The sequence below is a fragment of the Meleagris gallopavo genome, chromosome 1 (assembly GCF_905368555.1).
Source record: "Meleagris gallopavo chromosome 1, MGAL_WU_HG_1.1, whole genome shotgun sequence".
Classification (NCBI taxonomy): domain Eukaryota; kingdom Metazoa; phylum Chordata; class Aves; order Galliformes; family Phasianidae; genus Meleagris; species Meleagris gallopavo.
The window spans coordinates 106,449,883-106,458,874 of NC_139404.1; the positions used below are offsets into that span (position 1 = coordinate 106,449,883).

An 8,992-nucleotide genomic window follows, 5' to 3' on the forward strand; every position below is an offset into this window, starting at 1 on the left:
ATGGAGTTCACCCTCAGCAAGTTTTCTGATGATAAGAAGCTGGGAAGAGTGGCTGAAACACCAGAAAGCTGTGATGCCATTCAACAAGATCTGGACAAACTGGAGAGTTGGGTGGAGAGGGACTTGATGAGATTCCAAAAGTGCAGGTATAGGGTCCTGCACCTGGGGAGTCCTACACCACATGCATCAGTAACAGAATAGGGGCTGACCTGCTGGAAATGAGCTCTGAGGAGAAGGACCTGAGTGTCCTGGTGGGTGACAGGTTGGCCATGAGCCAGCAGTGTGCCCTTGTGGCCAAGAAGGTCAAAAGAATAGTGGGGTGTGCTTTATTTTAGGGCCAGTTCTCTTCAATGTTTTGATAAATGACCTGGATGCAGGACTTGAATGTGTACTATCTAAGTTGTATCTGAGCCAGCAGTGTGCCCTGGAGCCAAAAGGGCCAACCATACCTGGGGATGTCCCAGGCCCAGCTAGGTGAGGGCAGGAGCTGTTCCCTCTGTGCTGGCCTCACTTCCAGTGCTGGGGGCGGGTTTGGGTGCTGCTACTATCACAGTGTTTCCTCAGGGAAACAAGACAAAAGGGACAACATGAAAAACAAGGGATCTTTCAGAGAGAAATGCTTCCATCAGCAGCCTGGGATTTTTTCTTCTGAAATTTTCTATGTCTGTAAAACTCACAGCTTTTTTAAACCTTAAATTATTTTTTAAAATATTATGTAAGTTCAATGAAATTGTAATGCATTTTTGTATTTCATAATCATTTAAAACTTCTTTGCATGTGTGACTGAAGCCTAAGCCTTAAGGGATTTAATACTTAGCATATTTCTGCAATCTGGCAAGGTTGCCTTTCTGCTAATGCATTTGAGTTAGGAATTTATACAATAAATACCATGACAATTAAGTGCGAGAAAAAGCTAGAATTTTGAAAATTAAAAATATATAAAAACAGAACAGGACCATTTATAATACAGGATTTCTGGTGCTCTCCCACCAAACATATATGTTTTACTTAATATTTCAGTTCACATCATGCATTGTACAAACATGAATCAGTCAGGATTCACTCTTTTTCATCTTTCCAAAGTTATCTTTTTCTTCAGAAAATGTAGGTCGGTCATCAATGAATAAAAGTTTTATTCTCAAAAATCAAAATGTGAATGCAACTACTTGACAACAAATGTTCAACAGCAAATTTGATATTTCTCTATTTTGTTAAGAGAATGGTTACTTTTATGAGCAAGTAAGCTGTCATAGGTTCTCTGTTATAATTTACCCTTCAGCTAATGCATAATGTCAGAACTCAGCACATGAATGATGAGACTGTTCTAGTTTTAAGACTGCCATAGTTTTTTGCGATACTGTATTCAAAAAAGCAGATTTCACTGCAACTTCACCACCTTCAGGAGGCTTAAGAATTATGACAGCAAATATAAATGAATACAGAAATGTAATTTGTAATATCTGTAAACATTTTAGGTTTCTTTATGCTTTCACATACAGAGCTGAGTATTCTAAAAAATTCCCTGTGTCAGGGCTGACGTGATCTGTCTGCTGGTAGATAGGGAAATGTGACTGAACCCTCCTATCCTACAGGCTTTAACTGATGCCTTAGCGAGAGCATGCTTTGCTATTGCTGCAATATATGAGCTAAACAAGCACTCATTAATTGCCCTTCCTACTAGGTTGAAGGGAGAATGGATGCTTCCAAAGTTAATTTCAATGTTACCAGTTGGACATCATAATACACTGCCAAGCTACAGGCAGTTTTTAGTGTTCTTTCTATCGTATCTATCACTACTAATGATTCACTTTGGATAGACTTTTGAAAACCTATTCCTCTTTCAACTGATTGCATACCACGAGACACAGTTCAGAAACAGTTTGATATTGTTTTAGATTGAATGGTCAGAGAAAAACAAACTTCACTCTTCAGAACTGGTCTTCGCTACTTTAGCTGAAAATGGAGCTTATAATACAGGAAAAGTACTTGCTATCAAGATTCATCTTTTCAAGGCGTGAAAAATCTTGGAAAACAATCTTCTGTCATTATCTAATCATTGACGAGAGCAAGCATGGACTATTCCACGCTATATTTTTATTCTGTGGCAGTCACATTCTCTTCTGTATCTCCACATTTCTAAGCTAGAAAAACAGTTTTACACTGTTATTCTCACAAGTTGTATTGGATCAAATACTGTGAACTGCTCTGCAGGCTGCTTTGCAAACAGCCCCTGCAGTTCACTACTGTGTCAGGGGAACTGGAAATGGCTTCTGCTGAAGCTCATGGCCATTGTCTCCTCAGCCATGCAATATCATTTATATACTCACTGCAAAAATGCAATGCTTCTTCTTCTTTTTGGAGATGCAATTTGAGTCATTGATGGATCATTACAACTGCAGTTACTTTTACAGTCACAGTGCGTGAAAAGATGTAGTTTTACCAGCTGACATAAATCAAACCTAGCCTCAAAATTAGTCTATGGTCATGCTGACTGTTTTGCTTCCTTTGTGTGTTAGACTAACAAATGGCTCCAGATGCTTTGCCACTTACAGCTTGTATTTATTGCCTGGAAAATATTCATGGAATAAACTGATCATCAAACACTAAGCTACAGTAAAATAGCAGAGCAAACCTAGCCCAGCCTGCCAGGGTAAAGTTAGCAGGTGTTTACATAATCTGCTATATTCTGGAACATAATTAATTTTTTTATTTTTTTACTTTATAATTGTGATTTTTTTGATGGCTCAAGACACCAAAATACAAACAACAAAAATAATATAAACAGCAAAAGCTGAAGACCTTTTGGTGGTAAAGATGCACACACATACATTTTTTCATGTTAGCATGTTAGGATTTACTCTCAAACAATTGTGTGGTTTAGGGGAAAGAAGCAGAGTGCGACAGCCAGCTCAGATATTCAGGAGGTAGTGGTAGCTCTCACCCTCATTCTCTGGTGTCCCAGATCTCTGCACATCTCTGGCAGGTTTTGAGGTCATCAGCACAACTGAAGGTACTTCCCATCCGTGGTGTGTGGAGGGCACTTACTCCCTGCAGCTGTCACACAATTCCTGCTGTGCTTGGTCCCAAAGGATCCCACTTCTCTCTCCAGAATGACTGTCTGGTTGTGATCCCCTCCAGCCATGGTCTCAGCAGCATGGTAGGGCAGACCTTCACCAGCTTGGGCTCGTCTCTTTAAGGTGGCAGAGCCTGGATGACAACCTACAAAGCTCAGTGCTCTATCTTTACCGAGGGGTCCACCAAAAATATAACATTGAGATGGAAGGCCAGCTTTTGACATATAGTGTAGAATGAGCAGCATTGTTAGTTTGTCCTTCTCCTTGCTCAAGGGGCACGTAATGAAAATAAAGTTGGTCCTTCAAGGCAGTATAGTTACTCTTCCATACAGTGCTCCTGGGAAGGATTCAGAATTTAAAAGTGTAATTTTGTTTTGTCTTTTAGGAGCTTTTATTGACTAGAAGTGGTTTTCCAGATTTGAATTTTTTTTTTTTTTTTTTGGTAATGTGCAACCCACAGGCAACAGAGTGCCATAAAACTCACATCCGCTGTCACCTGCTCCCTTCTGCTAGAGGCTTTTTGTCTGAGGCAAATCTATTACCTATTCACTTGAAATCAAATTTGGGGAAGGGAAGTCTGCTTCAACCTGGCAAAAAGCAGCTCCCTTCTTTCCTTAACCTTTGTGAAGGGCTCCAATAAGTGGCTGCTCAGAGGGCATAAAATGCACCTATTTAAACAACTCCATTTAAGCCTTTATTGTTCTAAAATTCCTCTTCAGTCCAAATACTTGAAACGATCCACATTCCTCAAAGAAAAAATAATAAAATGTAACAGAGCACTTCAGTTCAGATTGTACTTCTGCAAAGGTAAGATTTTTCTCTTTAACCCCCTCTTCTGTCCCCCCAGTTGACCCTATCTCAGCTAAGCTGTTGGCAACATTTTGTTCTTCCACTGCGTTATCACTTCTGTGCCTTCTACCTGTCCCTTTCCTTTCTGCTTGGCTACTTGATAAAGCCACAGCATTAATCACTAGGTAAAATCATTCTTCTTTCCATGATGGATCATTTTTAGAGGAGGTGTTTTCAATCAGCACTAGCTAGTCTTCAATGAGGCAGACTGCTGAGTGCACAGCTCTTCTGATGGTGTAACGATTTAACCTCCATGCCCGTCTGTGGCTCTAGGAAACTAGTTTGAGGTAGCAGTTAAAATTATGCTGTATCTTACATATGCAACTTCAGGCACTTAAAAACATTTTCGCTTCCAGCAGAGATGAAAAGAGTAGGATGATATGAGAAAATGTAAGTACTTCTGAGTATCTCCAGCAATCCTAACAGAGATCTTCTCATTCTCTCTGCAGCCTGTGTTTCACATGAGCTCTCTGCTGAAGGGTGACTGAAGGAAAAAACCTTTAATCACAGAACATGCCAGCTAGTTATCTGTCAGCAAGCCTCTATCTCTCCAATCAGTAATTTAGGGAGGAACGCTGTGATGGCCATGGCTACTGAACTACTCATTCCAACAGCTTATTTGAAAGCAGAGTTTCTTTGATGTCCATCCTCCATTTTATCTTTCTTTGCTTTCCTTCTCACCTTTAACCCTCTCTTGAAGGGAAAGGTACTTCACGGACATCGTCAAACCCCATCAAAAAAGACAAGTGCTGGTGCCTGATGAGATGCAGCAGTCAGCCTTCAGTGATCAGATATCTTTCCATCTGCATAAGCAGGAAACTTTTCACTATTCGAGTTTGTTTTTGCCTGAGTTAGCTAAAGGCCATGAAATGCTAATGTTAATGCTACAAGCACATTACTGCCTCTTTAATTTATTTCAGCTAACTTCTGTTGATGGCATTTGGGTAAGCTAAACTGCCAGTTGAACTGGATTTGTTGTGCAGTTCGACGTAAAACCATGCTGGAAATAGATCTGAATTCAGACTCATCTAATTAGGAAAACATCATGATAGTCAATGCAAATGTTTTCCAAGGCACTGCATCTGTGCACCATGCATCAATTGCATATTGAGAATGCAGTATCTATTTTCTAAGTCATAAAAGCCATATAATGAGAGAAAACATGCACTTTCAGCCTGCCTGTGTGAAAGGCAGAGCAGACCTCAGGTGGTGGTACTTAAGCCTTTGTAAGTAAATTTTCTAGGTGAAATAAAATATGAAAGAAGAAAGAAAATATGCAGAGCAGGATATAAAAGAATTCTGTGCAATGTGTATTTGTAGCGAGTGGCAGATTAGAAACCCCCCCACCCTTACAGCATTAGGCCGCATACATAACACTGTTTTGATGTGTGAATTATCAGCCCAAACAGCTCATTTTTGCAGCCTCCAGCACTGTGAACTACCCTGATCAATCTGGCCTGCACCTCCTCTTTCTTCTCTTCTTTAAAAGTGTGTTTATATATCAGAGTACAAACGTACTTGTGTATATATACACACGTATATACATATACTGAGATACACATCTATGTGTATATACACAGCCCTCAAAAATGCTGCTTCCTGAACAGCATGTGAGGAACAAAACCTCATGGCTCAGTTCTTAAATAGCACAAAAATAAGGCTGAAAGGGGATCAGATTCTGCATCGGTTGCATTAGCATGGTATTTCTCATAACTTCATTGACTTCATTGGAAAGAAAAATGGCAGTGTTTGATCATTGGGCATGCTCCCAGATGTGTGATCAATTTCCTTGCGGACTGACCTCCTAGATCTGAACGTATTAGCAGTGATGGAGAGTCTGTCCTGTATATAAATTGACTTAGTGAATTATATACTTCTTTGCTTTCTTTTTGCATCTCAATATTAAAGGGAATTAGCTTTCCACAAAAGGTGAAAAGCTATTGGGAAAATTATTAGATATTAAAAGCCTTATTAGAAAATAAACAGATAAAAACAACAAAAACTTCAAATCCCCAAACCCCCCAAAGTCTAAAACATTTCCAAGAGTTCTTACATATGCTAAAATTGGTAGCTACTGGCATGCAATTAATCAGTTTATCTTGCAGGGCATGAAAGTACTAGATTTTGGATAAAAACAGCGAAAAAATCAGTAACATTGCTAAGGCAGAAGTGTTAGTATTCTTACAGATAGAACATCATTTCTTGGAGAGGTTTTCTGGAGCTTTTTGTTAGAGCATTTAAAATACCATAAAAGCATCAGAAGTGCTATAGAGTGGTTTTCTATGCTTCTAAAGTAGTATAGAAACCTTATGATCTGTGCAAACCCTATCCTTAAAAAAAAAGAGCTTGTTTCCAATGACTAAACCTAACTAAAAATAACTAGCCCATCAAGCTGAAAAGAACAAGCAATTTTATTCAAGTTCATTCTGGGATTTGATTATTCTTTTCAAAATGATAGAGAACGGGAATCCTGAAAATCCAGGCAGAAAATTATCTTGATCTCTTGGTTCTGTTTCCTTGCTGTCCTCCATGATAGCAAAGACTGCTCAGCAACAAGATCATGAGTGATAGGACAAGGGGGAATGGTTTTAAAATGAGATGGAGGAGATTCAGGCTAGATATTAGGATGAAGTTTTTCACTCAGAGGGTAGTGACACACTGGAACAGGTTGCCCAAGGAGGTTGAGGATGCCCCATCCCTGGAGGCATTCAAGGCCAGGCTGGATGTGGCTCTGGGCAGCTTGGTCTGGTGGTTGGTGACCTGCACATAGCAGGGGGGTTGAAACTAGATGATCTTTGTGGTCCTTTTCAACTCAGGCCATTCTATGATTCTATGATTTTTGTGTGTGTGTGTATGAGTGTGTATATCATGTTTAAGTATATATATAATTTCTGGTCTCTCACATCTGTAAAAAAAGAACTTTCAGGAAGAACTTATTAAAAAAGTTAGCACTGTTACATTTGTAGAACAAAGGAGTCTTCAATGTCTCACACTCTTACGTGAACATTCATTGTAATGTACATTTTCCATTAGGAAATAATTGTGTCATAACCAACCACTCTGATTAGCTGCAAAACACAAATCTTTTAGAAAACTCATATACACTGATTCTGTGTTAGATTGAGGAAATTGTCATGTTCATTAGGGAAACTAAAAAGGCCAGGTGTTTACATGTCTTGACTGTCGTATAGAAAGCAGATAATTTAAAATATATTTGTGGTTATAAATAGTAAAAATTCATAGCACTAAATGCTTTACAAAATACTATGATAGCTGCCCCAAAAGTAATGTCTCCTGATTTATGGCGATGGCCCATGACATCAGAGGTGGATGTTGTTAGGATTGCAGTAGAGGCTGAACTTCCCACAAATACTCCACTACATTTTGTTGCTGTTTGATAGATGACAGCAGAGGGGCCATCTGACACAATGGGGTCTCACCTGGAAGTGTGTATGAAGCAAACATGTGTCACTGAATTCCATCGTATGGAAAAAATGGCACATAGTGACATTCATCGATGTTTCCTGAATGCTAATGGAGACCAACCTGTCTCCAAGATGTGAGTACAGTTGGGCAGTGGGTGGTTTATATCAGCATTGATGACAGTGATGTAAAAAACAGGCCACGTTCTGGATGGCCATGAACAGACATCACATCACAAAATGAAGAGCATCTCCATCAGCTCATCTGCATGAATTGGCAGATTATGACCAGAGAACTGTGCACGAAACTAAAGGCTAGCTTCAGTGCATATTGGTGGCGACTTTAGAATATTGCAAAGCTACACAGGAATGGAAAGAAGAGAGATTAAATAATTTGTTTATGATGTACAGATTGCATTCCTTTTCCTCTTCTGTATTTGTTCATGTAACAAAGTAACACTGGGGAAATCCAGATGCTCCTGTGCTACTTAACTCCACTTGAGATATTGACTGAGGAGAGTGGAGAAGCGCAGCGGTGTGGCTGTGGTGTCAGGAGGCTGTAAAAGAGGCAGCATTGCCACACTGAGGCATAGGCCTTTGGTGAGTGTCCACGGCTTAGGTGTTCTTTCTCACCCCAGTTTTGCTGGGCATTATCATGAAGCTTCAGCTGAGAATTCTGCACTTTTACATGGAAATGCACAAGTATGTGCAGTTGCAAGTGAAGCAGCTGAGTTCCTTCCTGGCTCAGCTTCTGCACATTATGGAGTAGGGTAGCCAGGAGCAGAGCGAAGTGTCCAAAGGAGCTCTGCTCTTTGCTGCCTTGCAGCACTGGCAGCTCTACACCTTTGCTGGGCTCCTCGTCCTGCTTGTCAGGCTCAGCTTTTGCCTGCGGAACAAGACATGTAAGCTGGGCAGTGGCAACAATCAGGAAAGCTCCCCAAGCAAGGAGGACGAGGAGATGGAAGATGACAGCAACTCTGACAAGGCATGTGACCTGGGCAGAGTTTGAATCGATAGCACCCAGTGGCCAGCACTGTACAGGGCCGAAGCATGCCAGGTGGTGGAGGAGCTCATGAAAGATCTTTGGGCCTGCCGGCGATGCTCTTGCCACAGCTTCATGCCATGGCTGCAGCAGGCCATTGGGGTGGCCTACCATTGGGGTGGCCTCTGTCTACAAAGGATGGAGTGCCCATGAAGACAACATCCTCTATTAATTGCTTGTACACCTGAGGCCTCCCCCTGGGCACACCTTCCACCTGGAGCTGGACAATGAGGAGGAGACATGGGCCAAGAAGTCCTGTGTACACATGGAGCTGGAGTGCACCTGTGTGAGGGAGTGGCTGCTGGGCAACATGTTGTGCTTGGTCCACCACACTCAGGAAGAGCTGAGAGAGAAACAGGAGCCCAGCCTGCTAGACATCTTCTGCCAGGGCTCCTACCTGCATGTGGAGGAAACCACCCATGGGCTTCAGAACCAGGAGAACTTGGAGATATCTGCCTCAGTCTCACAACTGCTGCCTGATGATGCTGCCCTCCCGCTGGTCCTGCAAGGTCAAGGTGACTAATCCCTCCAAGAGAACCCTCTCCATGGAAATACTGCTTGGGCTGCAGCTGAATGACATAGACACCTTCCTGAGCCTCGAGTAG

At 41.3% G+C, this 8,992-nt stretch overlaps 1 pseudogene; it reads left to right on the forward strand.

The window, feature by feature from the left end:
* Positions 1 to 8,992, forward strand: LOC146545552 (inositol 1,4,5-trisphosphate receptor-interacting protein-like 1; annotated as a pseudogene).